The sequence below is a fragment of the Ranitomeya variabilis genome, chromosome 3 (genome assembly GCF_051348905.1).
Source record: "Ranitomeya variabilis isolate aRanVar5 chromosome 3, aRanVar5.hap1, whole genome shotgun sequence".
NCBI lineage: Eukaryota > Metazoa > Chordata > Amphibia > Anura > Dendrobatidae > Ranitomeya > Ranitomeya variabilis.
The window spans coordinates 21184974-21207729 of NC_135234.1; the positions used below are offsets into that span (position 1 = coordinate 21184974).

General features: G+C 45.5%; 1 protein-coding gene across 2 annotated transcripts in view; it reads left to right on the plus strand.

Annotated features, from left to right (window-relative positions):
* The first annotated feature begins 3505 nt into the window (after positions 1-3505).
* The window catches only part of LOC143814981 (beta-1,4-galactosyltransferase 3-like), a 71107-nt gene continuing 51856 nt past the window's right edge, over positions 3506-22756 (plus strand). The window contains exon 1 of one of the 2 annotated variants that reach the window (XM_077293726.1): positions 3506-3644. The gene's annotated coding sequence lies outside the window, so the exon portion shown is untranslated. The remainder of the gene's footprint in view (positions 3645-22756) is intronic. The other variant, XM_077293727.1, reaches the window with a different exon arrangement.

A 22756-nucleotide genomic window follows, 5' to 3' on the forward strand; every position in this document is an offset into this window, starting at 1 on the left:
GGGGGATCTGTGGATGACGTGCTGTTATGGGGGATCTGTGGATGACGCACTGTTATGGGGGATCTGTGGATGACGCACTGTTATGAGGGATCTGTGGATGACGCACTGTTACGGGGGATCTCTGGATGACGCACTGTTATGGGGGATCTGTGGATGACGTGCTGTTATGGGGGATCTGTGGATGACGCACTGTTATGGGGATCTGTGGATGACGCACTGTTATGGGGTTCTGTGGGTGATGCACTGTTATGGGGGATCTGTGGATGACGCACTGTTATGGGGATCTGTGGATGATGCACTGTTATGAGGGATCTGTAGGTGACGCACTGTTATGGAGGATCTGTGGATGACGCAGTGTTATGGGGATCTGTGGATGATGCACTGTTATGAGGGATCTGTAGGTGACGCACTGTTATGGGGGACCTGTGGATGACGCACTGTTATGGGGATCTGTGGATGATGCACTGTTATGAGGGATCTGTAGGTGACGCACTGTTATGGGGGATCTGTGGATGACGCAGTGTTACGGGGATCTGTGGATGATGCACTGTTATGAGGGATCTGTAGGTGACGCACTGTTATGGGGGACCTGTGGATGACGCACTGTTATGGGGGGTCTGTGGGTGACGCACTGTTATGGGGGATCTGTGGATGACGCGCTGTTATGGGGGATCTGTGGATGACGCGCTGTTATGGGGGATCTGTGGATGACGCACTGTTATGGGGGATCTGTGGATGACGCACTGTTATGGAAGGTCTGTGGATGATGCTTTGTTATGGGGGATCTGTGGATGACACACTGTTATGGGGGTCTGTGGGTGATGCACTGTTATGGGGGATCTGTGGATGACGCGCTGTTATGGGGGATCTGTGGATGACGCGCTGTTATGGGGGATCTGTGGATGACGCACTGTTATGGGGGATCTGTGGATGACGCACTGTTATGGAAGGTCTGTGGATGACGCTTTGTTATGGGGGATCTGTGGATGACGCACTGTTATGGGGGATCTGTGGATGACGCGCTGTTATGGGGATCTGTGGATGACGCACTGTCATGGGGGATCTGTGGATGAAGCGCTGTTATGGGGGTCTGTGGATGATGCACTGTTATGGGGGATCTGTGGATGACGCACTGTTATGGGGGATCTGTGGATGACGCGCTGTTATGAGGGATCTGTGGATGACGCACTGTTATGAGGGATCTGTGGATGACGCACTGTTATGAGGGATCTGTGGATGACGCACTGTTATGGGGGATCTGTGGATGACGGGCTGTTAAGGGGGATCTGTGGATGACGCACTGTTATGGGGGATCTGTGGATGATGCACTGTTATGTGGGATCTGTGGATGACGCACTGTTATGGGGGATCTGTGGATGATGCACTGTTATGGGGGATCTGTGGATGACGCACTGTTATGGGGGATCTGTGGATGATGCACTGTTATGGGGGATCTGTGGATGATGCACTGTTATGAGGGGATCTGTGGAAGACGCACTGTTATGGGGGATCTGTGGATGACGGGCTGTTATGGGGGATCTGTGGATGACGCGCTGTTATGGGGGATCTGTGGATGATGCACTGTTATGGGGATCTGTGGATGACGCACTGTTATGGGGGATCTGTGGATGACGGGCTGTTAAGGGGGATCTGTGAATGATGCACTGTTATGGGGGATCTGTGGATGACGCGCTGTTATGGGGGATCTGTGGATGATGCACTGTTATGGGGATCTGTGGATGACGCACTGTTATGGGGGATCTGTGGATGACGTGCTGTTATGGGGGATCTGTGGATGACGCACTGTTATGGGGGATCTGTGGATGACGCACTGTTATGAGGGATCTGTGGATGACGCACTGTTACGGGGGATCTCTGGATGACGCACTGTTATGGGGGATCTGTGGATGACGTGCTGTTATGGGGGATCTGTGGATGACGCACTGTTATGGCGATCTGTTGATGACGCACTGTTATGAGGGATCTGTGGATGACGCACTGTTACGGGGGATCTCTGGATGACGCACTGTTATGGGGGATCTGTGGATGACGTGCTGTTATGGGGGATCTGTGGATGACGCACTGTTATGGCGATCTGTTGATGACGCACTGTTATGGGGTTCTGTGGGTGATGCACTGTTATGGGGGATCTGTGGATGACGCACTGTTATGGGGATCTGTGGATGATGCACTGTTATGAGGGATCTGTAGGTGACGCACTGTTATGGGGGATCTGTGGATGACGCAGTGTTACGGGGATCTGTGGATGATGCACTGTTATGAGGGATCTGTAGGTGACGCACTGTTATGGGGGACCTGTGGATGACGCACTGTTATGGGGGGTCTGTGGGTGACGCACTGTTATGGGGGATCTGTGGATGACGCGCTGTTATGGGGGATCTGTGGATGACGCGCTGTTATGGGGGATCTGTGGATGACGCACTGTTATGGGGGATCTGTGGATGACGCACTGTTATGGAAGGTCTGTGGATGATGCTTTGTTATGGGGGATCTGTGGATGACACACTGTTATGGGGGTCTGTGGGTGATGCACTGTTATGGGGGATCTGTGGATGACGCGCTGTTATGGGGGATCTGTGGATGACGCGCTGTTATGGGGGATCTGTGGATGACGCACTGTTATGGGGGATCTGTGGATGACGCACTGTTATGGAAGGTCTGTGGATGACGCTTTGTTATGGGGGATCTGTGGATGACGCACTGTTATGGGGGATCTGTGGATGACGCGCTGTTATGGGGATCTGTGGATGACGCACTGTTATGGGGGATCTGTGGATGAAGCGCTGTTATGGGGGTCTGTGGATGATGCACTGTTATGGGGGATCTGTGGATGACGCACTGTTATGGGGGATCTGTGGATGACGCACTGTTATGGGGGATCTGTGGATGACGCACTGTTATGGGGGATCTGTGGATGATGCGCTGTTATGGGGGATCTGTGGATGACGCACTGTTATGGGGGATCTGTGGATGACGCACTGTTATGGGGGATCTGTGGATGACGCACTGTTATGGGGGATCTGTGGATGACGCACTGTTATGGGGGATCTGTGGATGACGCACTGTTATGGGGGATCTGTGGATGACGCACTGTTATGGGGGATCTGTGGATGACGCGCTGTTATGGGGGATCTGTGGATGACGCACTGTTATGGGGGATCTGTGGATGATGCACTGTTATGGGGTATCTGTGGATGATGCACTGTTATGGGGGATGTGTGTATGATGCTGTAACGGGGGATCTGTGTTGTGACAAAGACTTATTTTACGTCCAATAAAATTTACAACTTTTAGCACAAACTACAATAGGGTAAAACAGAAATAACACTTGGGGCCCCAAGGGCCACAGCAGAGACCTCTAGATGGCGCTCTAGGACCTGTAACCATGACAACAGCTTGGCCGCCGCCAGTACTGGACGGGTTTCCCATTCCAGCACCCAGGGACAACTTCACCTGTTGATTCCGGCGCGCAGTGGGCGGGGCTTGTTGCTGTGCGCGTTTCTGTTTGTGCTACGTCTCAGTGTGACCGGCGGCGCGCACGCAGGTTCGAGCTGTCGGGGGCGCGCAGAGTAACAGGTGACTTTCGCTGCCTGAGGGGACAGAGCCGGGAGCGGAGCCGGCAGGTAACAGCGAGCGCCGTCCGTTACCGGCGACTCCCGAGTGTTTCCGCACCAAGTGTCCTTTCTATGGGCTGATGTATAGGGAGGGACGGACGCGTTATATGTGCCGCGGCTCTAATGGTCCCGTAGGAAGTTTTCTCTCCGTGTGTGTAGAGATACAGGGTGTATACAGGTGTAAAGGCGATACATGGCGGGGAAGACACGGGGAGGGGATTTTGTTTATCAATTTTTTTTAAAGTAAAGTTTGGGGCTTTACAATTTGTTTTTTTTTTTTCTATTTTTTTCTGGCCATTTTGTGAGGTTTTCATGTGTTTTTTTCCTTCCCTCGAGGCAAAGCTGTAGCTCCTGGTGACACTAGTTAGGGTCACAGGACTTTTTTATTGCATTTTAGTCCATATTTTGGAAAGCTAGGTGACAAAAAAACACAATTCAGGCAGTTAGGTTTTGTTTTTTTTTTAAATGTATTTTTACTTTTACTATTCAGTTTACCATGTATCTAACTTATATTGAAGGATTGGACTTTTAGTGATGCCACGCTTGTTTTTTTTATTTTCGGAGAAGGCGACTTGGGTGTGTGTATATGTGTGTGTGTGTGTGTGTGTGTGTGTATATATATATATATATATATATATATATATATTATAATCCATGAGGCTATGTGCACACGTTGTGTTTTCCATGCGTTGTACAGTACCATGTAAACCTATGGAAAACCAAATCTGCTGTGCCCATGCTGCAGAAAATGCCGCGGTTTATTTTCCGCAGCATGTCAATTCTTTGTGCGGATTCCGCAGCGGTTTACACCACCTGGAATCCTAGAATGGTAGAGTTGGTATGGACCTCCTGGGTCATCAGGTCCAACCCCCTGCTCAATGCAGGATTCACTAAACCATCTCAGACAGATGTCTGTCCAGCCTCTGTTTGAAGACTTCCATTGAAGGAGAACTCACCACCTCTTGTGACCACCTGTTCCACTCATTGATCACCCTAGTTTTTTCTAATATCTAATCTGCACCATAATTGGAATCCGCAGGTGTAAAAACGCATGTGAAAACGGCACAAAAAACGCGGTAAATATGCAGGTAAAACGCAACTGATTTTTCAGAATCTGCACATACCCTAAGAACTCTCCAGGAGGGGGGATGTGTACCCTCACAATGAACATATGCAATTAATTGGGGCTGAAAAGAGAGGAGCTAAGTAAAACAAGGGAAATGAGAAGGAGAGCTAACCCTTCAATCTCCATTGAAATAGGGGCCTCCTACAGTGACTAGGTAATTACAGCAGAGAATTGCTCTGACTAAAAGATACAAAGTCTGAGATCCGTCTAATCAAGAGACAGAAAGGTGAAAAACCTAACATCTTCAGATGGATGTCTTGTTCTCTTAAAAAAAAAATAAATAATAATAATAATTGCTGTTAGACACACTAACTCCGGTGTCCAGATATGAATATTGGGGTTTTGTACCAAACTGATATTTATGGGAGATATATTTTAGGCGTCGTAGTGAAGGGATGAACATAACACATTCGCTCTCATCACTTTACGGACATTCTAACTTAAAGGGAACCTGTCACCTGAATTTGTCGGGACCAGTTTTGGGTGTTTGATTCACCCTTTCCTTACCCGCTGGCTGCATGCTGGCCGGAAAGGGTGAATCAAACACCCGAAAACCCAGCCCATATGACCCAAAACTGGTCCCGCCAAATTCAGGTGACAGGTTCCCTTTAATTCCCTTTAATATTGGGCCAGTGGATGATGCTATCCATGCCATGTTTCATCACTGCGACAAGATAAAATTGCGATAAGAAACATGAACACGTTATCTACCTCATGGGATCTCCAAGGGCAAAGATATTCTGTAAGCTGGGAATCTCATAAAATTCTGAAAGACTTAGCCCATCCCACAATCAGCCCCCCCATATGAGTTCATCAAGGGGAGGTATGTTGGGTGTAAGCTTGCACTAATAATAATAATAAAGAGTTTGGGTGTCTGTCTTTGTTCATTCTGGAAGACAGTTCTGTGAGAGTTGTCCATTTTCCCAATCGGAGTGCTTCCCTCCTTAAAGATAACAGCCTTTCCTGGAAAATCGGGTTTAATAATTCTCTTTCGTTATTTGATGCAGTTGTATATATCGTATTGTTTTGTTCCCATTTTGTATATATTTTTTTTTAAACACTGCCTGTCTTTCAGGATGAAATACATACCATTTAATATCTCTGTTCCTCTTGTTCTGTAATCCGCACCCCTTAAGCCATACGCACCTGATACCAGTGTCCAATTGGCCAGAATAAACAATTGGTGGTGGCAGCTAGTGGTTCTTTTATTATTGTGGAGCTGGCAGTGACTGTAGTGGGTGTACAGTGGCTTGTGAAACTATTCACCCCCTTGGCTTTTTTATCTATTTTGTTTTGTTACAACCTGTGTATAAATATTTTTGTAATCTGTTTTATGTATGATGCATCTAATAAACTGGTGAAGTGAGAATAATATAGGCATAAACTACATTTCTGGGATGAAATAACTACAAACTGAAATGTGCATATATATCCACCCCTTTTTGCTATGAAGCCCTTAAACATTTCTGATACAAGCAATTCTCTTGTTAAAGGGAACCTGTCAGCAAGGTTGTGCTTAGTAACCTACAGACATTTTCAGGTTGGCGCCGTTAAAATGATACCTTGGTTGATGAAATCCGTCTTGTGGCTGTTTCTTAATCTTTATTTTCAGTTTTGTGTTAACGATATGCTCGTGCCCTAAGGCGGGGCTGGTGTATGTGGCGCTCTGATTACACTGGTCAACAGCATTTTTGGTGCCAAAGATATTTCATCGAATTTAGGGTATTTTTGGGGTGCTGATTCTGAATATGTCATCAGTTTTGCCAGATTGGCTCAAGTTTTTGAGATTTTTGGTATCTTATTTATAGCACTTGTTGGTAAATGCGACGCATCATCTCATTAATTTCTTTGGATTAGTACTTGAACTGAGCAGTTCTCAATATAGTTTTGTGTTAATTAGTGTTCTAAAAGTTTGTTCATAGCTTGATTTTTGCACTAACTTTATGTTGTTGTCTGTTTTCCAGTGAAAAGCATGAACTCATCAAGAAGAAGTTGTCTTAACGATCCAGACTCATTCTGTTACATTTGTGGTGAATACACACTGCCAAAACATAGAAGAAACATAACAGACTTCGTAAAAAAAGTGTATTTTGCCTATTTTGGGGTTATGCTTGGGGACCAAGACAAGTTTTGGGCACCACACATAGTGTGCAAAGCATGTATCGAATTATTACGAAAATGGAGCAAAGGACAAAGAAAAAGCTTCAAATTTGGTGTTCCAATGGTGTGGAGAGAGCCAAAAAATCATCATGATGACTGTTATCTCTGTGCAGTGCAAGTGCAAGGATTCAATAAGCATAAGAAACGAAAATGGGAGTAACATGGAATCTGCAAGAAGGCCTGTCCCTCATTGTGAAGATGTGCCTGTACCTGTGTTTACCAGAAATAACAGTCATCATGATGATTTTTTGGCTCTCTCCACACCATTGGAACACCAAATTTGAAGCTTTTTCTTTGTCCTTTGCTCCATTTTCGTAATAATTCGATACATGCTTTGCACACTATGTGTGGTGCCCAAAACTTGTCTTGGTCCCCAAGCATAACCCCAAAATAGGCAAAATACACTTTTCTCTAGTCACCTTCCACGACGGCATATGGAGGTTGTCTCTTTGCCCTAATGGGGAACAGGAAACACAAGAGAGGTTAGAAGCACCTCCCACCTCCCATTCACCAGTGTCTTTCCTGATCCCCATGGGACAGGGAGAGGTTCCATATGCTGTAGTGGCCGGTGGCTACAGTCATTTTACAGGTCTTACCTGTATTTCAGCCGGGCAGCTGGGGTCGCCTTGTGCCTCTCCGTGGGCTGCTCCCGTCGTCCTGCTTGCCAGGTACCTCGGGACCCTTCCCGGCCTTCCTGCGCCCCCGTGAGGGTAAAGCAGGCCGGGATCCCCAGCCGGGATCCTCTCCGTAGCTTCCCGGCTTCCTCCCTCCATGCTGCCTGGTCGGCGTTCCGGAAGTGACGTCGGCGGCGCGCGCGCGCGCGTCACTTCCGGTTTTCATATCACCCTGAAGCTGGCTCTTCCGGGTTCCGCCGGCGGCGGTGTCGGTGCAATGGCGTCCCACACGTGGATCCTGGAGGAGGAGGAGGGGAAAATCTACCGCTGGGACAGGTGCTAGGAGAGTTACTCCATAAAAGCCTGCTGAACCACCACTGAGGTAAGACTATAATCTCTTCAGTATGGACGGTTCTTTATGCCCTGCAACTGCAGAGCCCAGCACTGCCCCTGCTACTGTGAGTATGCAGGGTCTGGATCCGGGAGGTAGTTTTTATCTTAGGGGTAGCTCCTCATTCTTCTCTCCCTCTCTGTTTCAGGGAGAAAAATCTGCCCCTAGAGCTACTATTAGGAAGAAGTGTCCGGTCTGTTCTGCAAAACTCCCTCATACCTGGGATAAAAAACTCTGCCAGCCATGCACTGACAGGATAGTTAAAGCAGAGCAACCATCTCTTCTAGATGAGATACGCTCTCTTGTTAAACAGGAGGTACAATCTTCCTTAGCAGCCTTCACTCCTCCACCCCCACCTCCGCCGCCACATTCCCCAGCTAAGAAGAGGAAGATTCAGGTCATAGAATCGGATTCGGATTCTGACCACTCTTTTTCTTCATCTGCTGGCTGGGAAGATCCAGCATCCCCTAGGGCTGAGGTCAGGAAATACCTCTTCTCTTCGGATTATATTGAGGACCTGGTGTCTGCTGTTCGTAACACCATGGGGCTTGAAGAGGAACCTGTACCACAGTCCATACAGGATCATATGTTTGGTGGGCTTAAATCGGAGAAAAAGGCAGGGTTCCCTGTTCATGCAAATGTGCTTAATATGATTGAGCAAGAGTGGGATCTCCCTGAGAAGCGCCTTAATATGTCTTCCGAGATGAAACATAGATTTCCTCTAGAAGGCGACCTTGTTAAACTTGACATTCCCAAGGTGGATGTGCAGGTGGCCATAGTCGCCAAAAGAACAGCACTCCCCTTTGAGGATGCGTCGCAGTTAAAAGACCCTATGGACAGGAAGATTGAGAGTCTCCTGAAGAAATCCTGGGAGTCATCTTCTTCTGTTCTCAAGGCTAATATTGCCTCTACATGTGTTGCGAGGACCCTTTCCTGCTGGCTGGAGAAATTAGAATCACACATTTCTCAGGGTACCTCCAGAAGTGAGATGTTGGATTCCCTCCCTATCTTACATAAGGCTACTGGGTTTCTGGCGGATGCTTCTCTGGAATCCGTTAGAATTGCTGCCAGATCTTTAGTGCTCTCTAACTCTGCCAGAAGAGCCCTCTGGCTTAAATTATGGAGTGGTGACGTCACATCTAAGGCCAAGTTATGTGCCATCCCTTTTAAGGGAGACTATGTGTTTGGTCCAGCTTTAGACGACATTCTGGATAAAGCGACCGACAAGAAAAAGGCGCTCCCGGAGCAAAAACAACCAAGAAAACGGGTTTTTCGTGCCCCACTGTCTCAACCTTCTCAGCCGAGGGGTAAAGGCAAGACCGGCAGGTGGAGCTATGCTAAAGGCAGAGGGAAAAATATCTTCGTCCCGCAACAACAGCAGCAGCAACAACAGTCATTTCAGCAAGATAAACAATGACTCCGACCCAGTGGGGGGGAAGACTCTCAAATTATGTGGATCAGTGGGAAAACATCACCAGCTCCCACTGGGTCCTCAATGTTATCAATGAGGGCCTATTGATAGAGTTAACTTCTCCCCCCCCTCAGGGTCTAAAGATTACCACCCCCTCAATGAGGGATCACAAACTGCTAACATTGGGTCTCAGAGACCTTTTAAGATCAAATGTGATCTCTCCAGTTCCACAATCAGAATGGGGTCAGGGACACTACTCCCGCTTATTCATGGTACCAAAGCCATCAGGGGAAGTACGTATCATCATAAATCTAAAAGGTCTGAATCAACATGTAAAATATCGAAGATTCAAGATGGAGTCTGTAAAATCAGCCATTCCTTTAATACATCAGCACGCCTTTATGGCGACAATCGACCTGAAAGATGCGTATTTTCATATCCCTATTCACCCGAGACATACAAAATATCTCAGATTTGCGATTCAGGGGAATCATCAGGTGGAGCACTATCAGTTCGGAGTCCTTCCCTTCGGCATCTCATCAGCTCCGAGAGTGTTCTCCAAAGTGATGGCGGAAGTCGTGTCATTCATTCGGAGACAAGGGGTTTGTATAGTGCCTTATCTGGACGATCTGCTGATAGTGGCTCCCACCAAAATGACCCTGGTATCTCATGTATCAACCACATTAGAGATATTGAAATCTCTGGGTTGGATACCGAACATAAAGAAATCCCAGCTTCAACCCTCAAGAACCAGAAGGTTTTTGGGGGTAATTCTGGACTCGGAAAAGCAGATGTCCTTCCTTCCAGAAGATCACAGACTACCATTAGTAGTAAAGGTCAAGAAATACAGGGAGATGAGATCTCCCACACTCCGGGAAGGAATGTCACTGTTAGGCTCGATGACGGCCTGTATTCAGTCGGTGGCTTGGGCTCAAGCCCACTCAAGAATTCTCCAGACTCATTTGCTAAGCAATTGGGATGGTCATCCTGGCTCTTTAAACAAGAGGATTCACACTCCAGGTCGAGTGAAAGCATCCCTAACGTGGTGGATGAAGTCCGAAAACCTTCGCAGGGGTGTGAGTTGGATTCAATTCCCGTTAACCACGATCAAAACAGATGCCAGCAAGAGAGGCTGGGGAGCCATGATAAATCATGTGCCTTATCAGGGTCTTTGGGACCCGTCAATCAGAGAGAGATCGTCAAACTTCCGAGAACTCAAGGCTGTGGAAGAAGCTCTCCTTGCAACAAATCATCAACTCTCTGGACAACATGTCCAGATATACTCGGACAACTGACCACGGTGGCTCACATCAGACATCAGGGCAGTACAAGATTCACCAGTCTAAAAAATATCTCTGCCCGAATCTTTGCCTGGGCCGAGAAACACCTACTGTCCCTGACGGCAACTCACCTAAAAGGTACTGCCAATTTTCAGGCAGATTATTTGAGCCGACAGGATATTCACCCAGGCGAATGGAGTCTGGATCGGCAAACTTTCAACTTACTGGTAAACAGATGGGGTCTCCCGGAGGTCGACCTCTTTGCTTCCCACCAGAACGCGAAAGTAGAAATATTTTTTTCCCTGGATACAAGAGGAAATCCCAGAGCAATAGACGCCTTGGTTCAAGATTGGCAATTTCATCTGGCATATGCTTTTCCGCCCATTCCGATTCTTGCAAAAGTGCTACGGAAGATTCGGATAGAAAAGACTCCAACTATTTTGGTTGCTCCATTTTGGCCCAAGAGAAGTTGGTTCAACCTGATTATTCAACTTCAGGTGGACGGACCGATAATGTTACCGATGAAGGCCAATCTCCTTTCCCAGGGCCCAGTTCTTCACTCGGATCCTCAGAGGTGGAATTTAGCGGCGTGGTTTCTGAAGCCAATGTACTAAGAGCGAAAGGGCTATCAAACCCTGTTATAGCTACTCTACAAAAATCCAGAAAACCGGTAACAAATGCTATTTATAATAAAATCTGGAAAAAATTTTCATCTTTTTGTCTGCCTAACCCTCCAGACCCTCTTAGGCCAGATATATCTAAGATATTGGACTTTTTACAAAGAGGCCTAGAAATTGGTCTGAAACCCAGTACTCTGAAGGTCCAGGTCTCTGCGCTTAGCTCCATCTTTGATCAAGATCTAGCAGGACATCGCTGGATTAAAAGGTTCATGACCTCAGCAAACAGAATGAACCCTAGGAAGCAAGTTATAGTTCCTCCATGGGATCTTAATATTGTGCTTCAAGGCCTTACAGGTCCACCGTTCGAACCTTTGTCTACCTGTTCCCCACAGAATCTCGCCTACAAGACTATTTTCTTGGTAGCTATAACTTCAGCTAGAAGAGTGGGTGAATTACAGGCCTTATCAATAAGAGAACCTTATCTTCTGGTTAGAGAGGATTCAATAGTACTCCGTCTTGATCCTTCTTTCCTCCCAAAAGTGGTCTCTGAATTTCATCGTTCTCAAGAGATAGTGTTACCAACTTTTTGCAGTAATCCTGCAAACTCTGAGGAAAGAAAATTTAATACTCTTGATGTTAGACGTATCCTGCTACATTATTTGGATCAAACCAGTGCTCTTAGAGTTGATCACAACCTTTTTGTCCACTCTTCAGGACAAAATAAGGGGAAGAAGGTAGCCAAGAGTACCATCGCTACTTGGATTAAAAAAGCCATAACAGAAGCTTACCTTGCTCAAAATAAACTACCTCCAGTAGGAATCAAGGCCCATTCAACTAGATCTACGTCGGTCTCCTGGGCAGAGAGAGCAGGCGCAACTCCAGAGCAGATCTGCAGGGCAGCTACGTGGTCGTCACTCCATACCTTCTCCAAACATTATAGGTTGGATGTATTATCCAACAGAGATTTAGTCTTCGGCCGCAAGGTTCTTCAGGCCGTTGTCCCTCCCTAGTGCCAATTAGTTGGTATTCCTCCATATGCCGTCGTGGAAGGTGACTAGAGAAAATAGAATTATTCTTACCGTTAATTCGGTTTCTAGGAACCTTCCACGACGGCACTAATTTCCCACCCTCTATATTTCCTGGATTAATTCTGGGACTCAGAAGGTAACCGGTGCTATGGTTTCAGTTATAAGTCACTGGTGAATGGGAGGTGGGAGGTGCTTTTAACCTCTCTTGTGTTTCCTGTTCCCCATTAGGGCAAAGAGACAACCTCCATATGCCGTCGTGGAAGGTTCCTAGAAACCGAATTAACGGTAAGAATAATTCTATTTTTTTACGAAGTCTGTTATGTTTCTTCTATGTTTTGGCAGTGTGTATTCACCACAAATGTAACAGAATGAGTCTGGATCGTTAAGACAACTTCTTCTTGATGAGTTCATGCTTTTCACTGGAAAACAGACAACAACATAAAGTTAGTGCAAAAATCAAGCTATGAACAAACTTTTAGAACACTAATTAACACAAAACTATATTGAGAACTGCTCAGTTCAAGTACTAATCCAAAGAAATTAATGAGATGATGCGTCGCATTTACCAACAAGTGCTATAAATAAGATACCAAAAATCTCAAAAACTTGAGCCAATCTGGCAAAACTGATGACATATTCAGAATCAGCACCCCAAAAATACCCCAAATTCATTAAAATATTTTGGACACCAGAAATTTTTTTTTTTTTTGTTGACCTGTGTTATATATTCATAATGCAGACTGCTGACAGGTCACTGATCCCTCACTGACCCGCCCCCTAGTTTGCATAATGAATACCATCGCATACTGATTAAAAAAAACACGCTTCTGCAGGCAGGGGCAAGCTGTGGCCTCTGCGCTGCAGAATAATCGCATGTGTACTTTGCACTTATTACCTTATGCAGAATTACTTGAGCAAGGTTAAAAAAAGTCATTTTGAAAATGGCGATAGCTGCTGGTACTAAGGCGCCGGCGGCGCCATCTTGCTGGAGAAGAAAAAAAAAATGTCCTCCACCAAGATTGCCAACAGCTGCTATTGCGATGCGGTGCCATCTAGAGCTCTCACTTACGGCACCGCTGCATGAGAACTTTTCCACGCAGCAGTGGTACCGTAAGGGAGATCACCGGAGCTGATCAGCTGATGAACTCCGGTGAACTCACAGCAGCTCAGTGATACACTGACAGGAGGTAATCGCTCCCGCAGTGTATCGCTGGCTGTCTGTGAGAGCAGTCACATCACTGATGTGACTGCTCTGAACGTGATCAGGATCGTCGTGGGACATTATTGATTATCTTCTCGGCGGACATGTGAGGAATATTGTGGTTTATTATTTTTGTTGCAGGAGACGGCGTCAGTGGATTAGGCGTTCAGTGAGTATTAAGATTATTAAAGGAGTCTGTGTCAGTTCAAATAAAGGACTTTATTCTGGGTGTCTATGGTTTTTATACAATATCACTATGGGGTTACTAATAGATAGGTGTCTTATTGACGCCCCCCCCCCATTACTAACCTGTTCGCTTGGTGTCACCTGACAATACAAAGGTAACATCAACCCCAAAAATATGAACCTCACTTGCCACCACTACAGGGCAAGGCTAAGCGCCAGATTTGGCGCATCTTATAGATGCACCTTTTCTGGGGCAGCTGAGAGCTGATGTTTTTAGTCTGGGAGTGGCCAATATGCATTGCCCCTTCCCAGGCTATAAAAATCAGCCCGCAGCTGTCTGCCTAGCCTTTGCTGGTTAGATTTTATAGGGGGACCCTATGTCAATTTTTTTCTGGGGTCCCCCTGTAAACTAGCCAGTAAAGTCAAAGCAAACAGCTGTGAGCTGATATTAAAGGGAACCTGCCACCCCCAAAATCGAAGATGAGCTAAGCCCACCGGCATCAGGGGTTTATCTACAGCATTCTGTAATGCTGTAGATAAGCCCCCAATGTATCTTGAAAGATGAGAAAAAGAGGTTATATTATACTCACCCAGGGGCGGTCCCGCTGTGGTCCGGTCCGATGGGCGTTGTGGTCCGGTCTGGGGCCTCCTATCTTCATAGGATAACGTCCTCTTCTTGTCTTCACGCTGCGGCTCCGGCGCAGGTGTACTTTGTCTGCCCTGTTGAGGGCAGAGCAAAGTACTGCAATGCGCCAGGCCTCTCTGACCTTTCCTGGCGCCTGCGCACTGCAGTACTTTGCTCTGCCCTCAACAGGGCAGACAAATTACGCCTGCGCCGGAGCCGCAGCGTGAAGACAAGAAGAGGACGTCATTGTAAGAAGATGAGAGGCCCCGGACTGGACTGCGACGCCCTTCGCAGCAGGACCGCCCCTGGGTGAGTATAATCTAACCTCTCTTTCTCATCTTTCAGGATACATCGGGGGCTTATCTACAGCATTACAGAATGCATCACAGAATGCTGTAGATAAGCCCATGATGCCAGTGGGCTTAGTTCAACTTTGATTTTGGGGGTGACAGGTTCCCTTTAATAGCCTGGGACCATTTATGGCTATTGGCTCCCTCCCAGAATATTAACATCAGCTGTTGGCTTTCCCTCTGCTGGTTATTAAATTTACGTGGGAGGCAACGCAATTTTTTTTTTTTCACTTTTTTTTTCTTTAAAATTAAAAGATGCTGTCTGATTACAGCCTATGTACGTTCATTCTGTTAACCATCCTACATAGGCTGGTGACAGTGTGTGCGTTTACTTATCGACTTAGTAATGAGGGTGTCGTGCTGACACCTCTTCATTACAAAGCATAGAGCTAGGTGTCAATGACAGCTGCTGACACCAAGCCCTAATCCCACTACCCTGATGCTACTGCATCAGTTTGAAAAAGGTGGTGTTGAACCAAGAAATTACTTCACACATTTTTTTTTTTTTAAATAACTTTATTTGAAAAAAGCATTCATTGCTGTACAAAACACATGCAAAAAATGTGCATTTTTTCCACAGCATTTTTCCTGCCAAGAGATGCAGAAACCTTGCAGAAATTTCTGCAAGCAAATACTCAACACGTGCGCACATAGTCTGAAAGAGCAGCAAAGTTCTCAAGCAGAGACTGGAGTATCTGTTAGTATGATACAATAAGCCGTACACTCCATAGAAATGGCCTTTTGGAAGAGTGGGCAGAAAAAAGCCTTTGCTTGCACACACAAATTTTAAGGCTCGTTTTGAGTTAGCCAAAAGTCATGGGGGAGACTCCCCAAATGTATGGAGGAAGGTGCTGTGCTCAGGTGAGACCAAGATTTAACTTTTTGCACACCAATATAAATGCTATGTTTGGTGCCAAACCAACACAGCTTATTACCCCAAGAACACCATCCCCACAGTGAAACATGGTGGTGACAGCATCATGCTGTGGGGATGTTTTTCGACAGCAGGGACAGGGAAAATGATCCAAGTCAAGGGGAAGATGGATGAACCTGGATAGGGAACTTGTCAGAAGGATTGTGCTGAGTAACCTACAGACAGTGTCAGGTTGGCGCCGTTATACTGATTACAGTGATACCTGGTGATGACAGGCACTTTAAGCAAAGCCTGTTTGTCAGTGTTGAAAAGAAAACTAAATGTTCAGTTGTGAGGTAGCAAAACACAAACCGCACCAAAAGGGTGGAGGTGGTGAGCACTTTTGCAAGCCACTGTATATATACAAATTCTATGCTTTGGAATTCCCCAATAACCAGCCTAATAGTGAAGGCAGCCATGTCTTTGTCCATCACTCGTCAGTCAATTGCATAATTTCCCAGATGATTGGAGGCGGCGGTGTTACGTTCCCCTGACAAACTGGTTACAGCGGGTGGATCTGCGTGATCTTACTGTTGTTGTCTTGGACAAACTGGTAAAAGCGGTGGGGTCTGTGTCCCCACCCACGCTCATCCGGCTGTTATCCTTGACATAAAAGTATATCACAGAAGTGAATACACCTTTTACATTTTTGTACATATTTAATTACGGTTTATCTTTCCATGGGATAACACTGAAGATCTGACATTTTGATGCAATGTACAGTAGTCAGTGTTCAGCCGGTATAACAGTGTAAATTTGGGGCCCTCTAAATAACTCAACACGGCCATTAATGTCTACATCACCAGCAACAAAAGTGAGCACACACCTAAGGGAAAATGGACAATTTGTGCCCAAGCTGTGAACATTTTGAATGGCCACCATTATTTTCAAGCACTGGCTTAACTCTCTTGGACTTGGAGGTCACTTGATCTTCACAGTTCGCCACTGGAATCCTCTTTCACTCCTCCATGACGACATCACGGAGCTGGTGGTTGTTGGAGACTTTGCTCCTTCTCCTTCCATTTGAGGATGGCCCACCGATCATCAATAGTGTTTAGGGCTGGACACATGCTTGGCCAGTCCAGCACCTTTACCCTCAGCTTCTTTACAAGGCAGTGGTCGTCTTGGAGGTGTGTTTTGGGTCATTATCATGTTGGTATACTGCCCTGCAGTCCAGTTTCCAAAGGGAAGGGATCATGCTCTGCTTCAGTGTGACACAGTACATGTTGACATTCATAGTTCCCTCAATGAACTGCTGCCCACAGCCGGCAGCACTCATTCAGCCCCAAACCATGACACTCCCACCACCATGCTTGACTGTAGGCAGGACATGGTTTCAGTAATCCATGTCCTTAGTCTGCTTGTGTTTGTGGGTTTTCTTCTGGAATGACGACCATGCAGACTATTTTGATGCAGTGTGTGGCGAATGATCTGAGCACTGACAGGTGGACACCCCCCTCCCTGTATCCTCTGCAGCAATTCTCCTAATGAGTCACATGATATTGGGGAGGGAAAATGGCTTATTAGGAAACATTTGGCCATTTTCACTTAGGGGTGTACTCACTTCTGTAATGCACTGTATTGTATGGTGTTTGTCATATTATTAGGGGGCTTATTGTATGGCGCTTGTCAAAATAAAATTAGCAGTACATATGCCACTCAGTAACTGGCATTAATCGGGGCTCATGCCTCGTGGTGGACAGACCACCATACAAGAGCAGAAATACTGGGAGAAGGCAGCAGCGCTCCAAGGCTGTTGCAAAAAGGTGTATTAGTCCAACTTGCTGGATTGCTGCCTTCTTCCAGTATTTTTGGTGAAGAAGCCCGTCACTGTCATATCGGTGCTCCTGTGAAGCCATAGTAGATGTGATTTTTGCAATATTCTGCAATACTGTAGTAGAAGTGAATAAACAATCTCAGGTTCAAGTCCCCAATGGGTAATGTCCGTGTGGTAATGAGGCAGCGACAAAAGAAACCAAGCATCTTTGCTATCCCAATGTCTGTAATAGTTGGACTCGTGAAAATATAAAATATTTTGACCCATCCAGAAAAAGTCAAAGCACCCAAAATTGCTGTTATCAGTCACCACAGCTCCACCGAAAAAAGGATCCAAATTCCCAAAATTCTATCAATAGCAGCTACAGTTTGCCAGACAAACAGCAAGACTTCACACAGCTCAATCACTGGAAAAATAAAGTTACAGGTCCCAGAAAATGATGACACTAAGTATTTAGAATTTTCTAAAGCAAAAACTAGTTTTAAGTAATTGAAATAACAAATTATAACATGTCTGGTATCGGTGTGAATGCACTGACCTGAAGATTCGTGATGTCCTTTTTACTGAATAATTAACGTTGGGGGGAAAAAAAACAAAACCCGAAAAACAATGTTGGGAGTGAGTTTTATTTTTTTATCATTTTACACAACATGGAATATTTTCCTGTATCCCAGTAACTTGTATCGTAAAGTGAATGGTGTCTTACAAATTGTCCTGCCGCTACAAAAAATGCAGCTATGTCAACGGAAAATATTAAAGTGAGAAGTAAAAATGCAAAAAGTTGTTGATGGCGGGAAAAGGTTAAAGGGTTTGTGTAGCATCTTCTGCATAATCTGATATTGTGCTGATTATCAGCAGGGGTAGTTACCGAGGCATTCGTCCGACGCCCAGCCGGTATCATCCAGGTGTCCTACTTAGCTGCCAAGCGTTGGCCGGTTGTCACAGCAGCTGCCCCGCCCGTCATGCTGCAGCGTCTCTTCATGCCCAATTATTTATTATTAAAACCTCCCTAATGTCCTAGGTCGCACTTGTGCTGCCAAAACAGCTTCAAGCCATTAAGGCACTGACTCCACCAGACCTCTGTGGTATCTAGCACTGAGACGCTAGCAGCAGTTTCCCACAAGGGTTTGTCCAGTGAAGTCATTGTTTTGTCCAAACAGCTCCAGGCATGTTAAAAAGGAGGAATCGCAGAGAGCTCTTTTTTTTTTTTTTCCCAACACTCTCAGATGACCATTGTTTGGGTTTTCACAGTGGACAGGGGTTACCATGAGCACCGTACACAGCAAACTGTGATACTCTGCGTGTCCTGATTGTTTTCTATTGACGTCTTTCTATCATAGCTGCGGTGCTTTGCGTCTTCTGATGCTTCTCCTATCATAGCTGTGACACGCTGTATGTCCTGACTCCTTTCTATAATAGTTACGATGCTCTGCATGTCCTGAAGCTTTTCTATCATAGCTGCAATGCTCTGCGTCTCCTTACACCTCTCCATCATAGCTGTGATGCTCTGCGTCTCCTTATGCCTATCTATCATAGCTGTGACACACTGCATGTCCTGACTCCTTTCTATAATAGTGGCAATGTGCCCTATCGCTTTTCTGAAGCAGTTGTGGTGCTCTACATGTCCTGACTTTTTGTCATAGTTGCGACGTTCTGCATCTCCTTACACCTTTCCATTATAGCTGCAATGCTCTGCGTCTCCTGATGCCTTTTTATCATAGCTGCGATGCTCTGTCTTCTAATGCCTTTCTATCATAGCTGTGATGTGCTGCGTCTCCTGATGCCTTTCTATCATAGCTGTGATGCGCTGCGTCTCCTGATGCCTTTTTATCATAGCTGTGATGCTCTGCGGCTTCTAATGCCTTTCTATCATAGCTGTGATGCGCTGCGTCTCCTGATGCCTTTCTATCATAGCTGCGATGCTCTGCGTCTCCTGATGCCTTTTTATCATAGCTGTGATGCTCTAGGTCTCCTGATGCCTTTTTATCACAGCTGTGATGCCCTGCCTCTACTGATGCCTTTCTATCATAGCTGTGACACACTGTATGTCCTGCCTCCTTTCTATAATAGTGGCGATGCTCTGCATGTCCTGACTCTTTTCTATCATAGCTGTGACGTTCTGCGTCACCTTTCTATCATTAACACAAAAACCAGATTCATTGTGGTGACTGATGTCAGTCACCCCACAATAGCATGTACCTCCATACACCGAGAATGCTAATCAGGAGAAACAATGGAAGCTTGTATAAAAGGTTAAAATACAATCTTTATTGAAAAATTAAAACAAAAACACAGCACTTATCAAACCATAATGATAGTGCAATACAAAAAGAGTAACAAAATGACAAAAGACACCAGACAATATGAGGTTTGACCGCATATAAGGTATTATGTGTTGGGGAAATATCCCATATAACAAGGCATAGGCATACTAGTTAGACCTCCAAACACCCATAACTGTTCTCAGGGATATACCATGAATCCCTTGCGTATATTATAACAACCCAGATCCATACCAGGTACCTATAGTCCAGTACATGGGAATGAACAAGGATAACCAGAAATGCCTCACCTAATTGCGGATAAGCCTCTGTACGCACCCCACCCTCTGTGCGTACAGAGGCTTATCCGCAATTAGGTGAGGCATTTCTGGTTATCCTTGTTCATTCCCATGTACTGGACTATAGGTACCTGGTATGGATCTGGGTTGTTATAATATACGCAAGGGATTCATGGTATATCCCTGAGAACAGTTATGGGTGTTTGGAGGTCTAACTAGTATGCCTATGCCTTGTTATATGGGATATTTCCCCAACACATAATACCTTATATGCGGTCAAACCTCATATTGTCTGGTGTCTTTTGTCATTTTGTTACTCTTTTTGTATTGCACTATCATTATGGTTTGATAAGTGCTGTGTTTTTGTTTTAATTTTTCAATAAAGATTGTATTTTAACCTTTTATACAAGCTTCCATTGTTTCTCCTGATTAGCACCTTTCTATCATGTCTGTGACGCTCCTTGTGTCCTGACCGACTTCCATCCATAATAGTTGCGGCATTTTGTATCTTCTGACTCCTTTCTATCATAGCTTCAATGCTCTCTGTTTCTTGATAGCTTTATATCATAGCTACGAAGCTCTGTGTGACCTGACAGCTTTCTGTCGTAGCTGCAACACTCTGCATGTACTGACACGGTTCTCTCATAGGTCGTGAAGAACGTTGCAGCTAATGGTTTTCTGCCCATCATAGCCAGCAACGACTTCATCAGTAATTGGGGGTACAGTTGCTCTTTTGTAGGATTCAACCAGGTGTACGCCTTCACTCCCCAGCACCTAAGCCCTGGGTGGCACAGGACCCCCAAGTACCATGAAGGCCTCACAAGGCTGACTCTTGGAGATGCTCTGATGCAGTCATCTTGGCAGCATAATCTACTCATTTTTTCTTCTTCCAACGTATCAACTTCAGTAACTGTTCACTTACAGATGATCTCCAGAGAGGGGGGGAAATATCGCCCTCGCATTGATCATAATAGGGGATTAATTATAGCTGGCAAAGAGAAACACTGATGGGCAAGTGAGAAACTAAACTAATTAGGAAGTGAGAGAGCTGACACTTCTACCACAATTGAACTTGGGGGCCCCTGGCAGTTAACAGTCAATGGGGACAGGAGGTTTGTTCTGGGGGAAAAAAGACACCAAGGCTCATATTCGTTTACTCAGAAGCGGGGCAGTACTTTTCTCAGGCATAAGCTTCCTCTAAGCAAAGCACTGTCGGAGACTTTTTGGAGCCAGTGGTCAGTGATGAATATTGGGATTTGTATTCATCTGATATTTATGGGAGATATATTTTCGTCATCGTGGTGAAGGGAAGTACATAACGCTTTCACTCACATCACTGTACAGCCATTCTAATCCATACAACTTAATAACAGCCCGCTGGATGGTGCTATCCCTGCCATATTTCATCTCTATATATAGACAGGTTAAATCGCGATAAGCAACATGATGACACTATCAAACTCCAGGGCGTAGGTATCCTGAAAGTTAGGGATATCATAAAATTCTAACAGCCCTAGCACATCCCACAACCAACCCACATATGAGCTCATCAAGGGGAGGTATGAGTGCGTAACCTTGATTTAATTAAAAATGAGAGTTTGGGTGTCTGTCGTTGCTCTTTCTGAGGGTGGTCCACTTTCCCAATCGGAACGCTTACCTCCATAAAGATAAAAGCTCATTCCTGCAACATCAGGTTTAGTAATTCTCTTTTGTATGTCATGTAATTGTATATTTTATATATTTTTTTTCCCCATTTTGTATCATCTTGTATATTTTTTTTTATAAACACTGCCTACCTTTCAGGATTAAATATATAAAATGTAATAGCTCTGTTCCTCTTGCTCTGTAAACCGCACCTCTGAAAACAAGCACTACCTGTACTTTCAGGAAAATGGGCTCTAAACTCTCTAAAATACCTAAAGTGACCAACTCAGTAGGTACTTGCACTCAATGGATCCACTGGTGGCTCACTGATGCTGCACCTGTCCTGGTGTTCTGGCTGCAGCAGTGTCATCTCGTTACCATCACATGTCACCGCTCTAGCCAGTTACTGAGCTCAGTGCTCATCCCGTCAACCTCTGCATAGCCATTGAGCCCACTGAACGAGACGTGACTTCATTGATGTAGCCAAAACACCAAGACCGGGACAGCAGCGGGAATTTGGCGCTGGACCCACAAAGAGGGTTAAGGTAAGTGAAGCATATCAATTAGCGGCTGCTTGCTGATTGACTTCAGGGGCCTCATTCCATCTGATCCTAAAAACACCATTTTCCGTCTCTTTCTTAGCACTTGGGTGGAAAGTGACTCCTCCTGTGGTTAGATGCAGCTGAGAAAGCCAGAACACTAGAGAGGGGCACATGAGCAGCGTCGATGGTCCGGAAGTTGAGTCGTCTTTGTTTGCAGTACCACAATGGGCCCATTTTTAAAAAGTTTTTTTTTTTTTAAGTATTGGACAACTATAAAGATAACTATGAAATAGCCCACCTAAATTCAGTGGGGTTTGCATCTTTGCATTCCCGGTAATCTGCTGATTTAAGGGGCAGTGGCAACTCATTGATGGCATGAAAATGGCACCAACTTGCCTATTGCCAGAGACCTCCAAAGGTCAGGGGTGCAACATTCTAGAAATTTCAGACTAGAAGCAAAAAGGGGTTTTTGGATCATATATTAGGCACTGCCTTTTTCTGAAAATCCTTAAGGGTCCTGTTTGCACAACTCTTCCTGTACACATGTTTTCGATAAGCGTCACATTGGGAAAACAAGACATCTGGATTAAGTCCAAGCTCTCGTGTTTTGTGAACATTCAGCCAGTCCCCATAGATATCAGTTCAGTGGCCAGAGACTCCAGGAGACTCTGCTGTTAGTTGCCGGCTTCATCT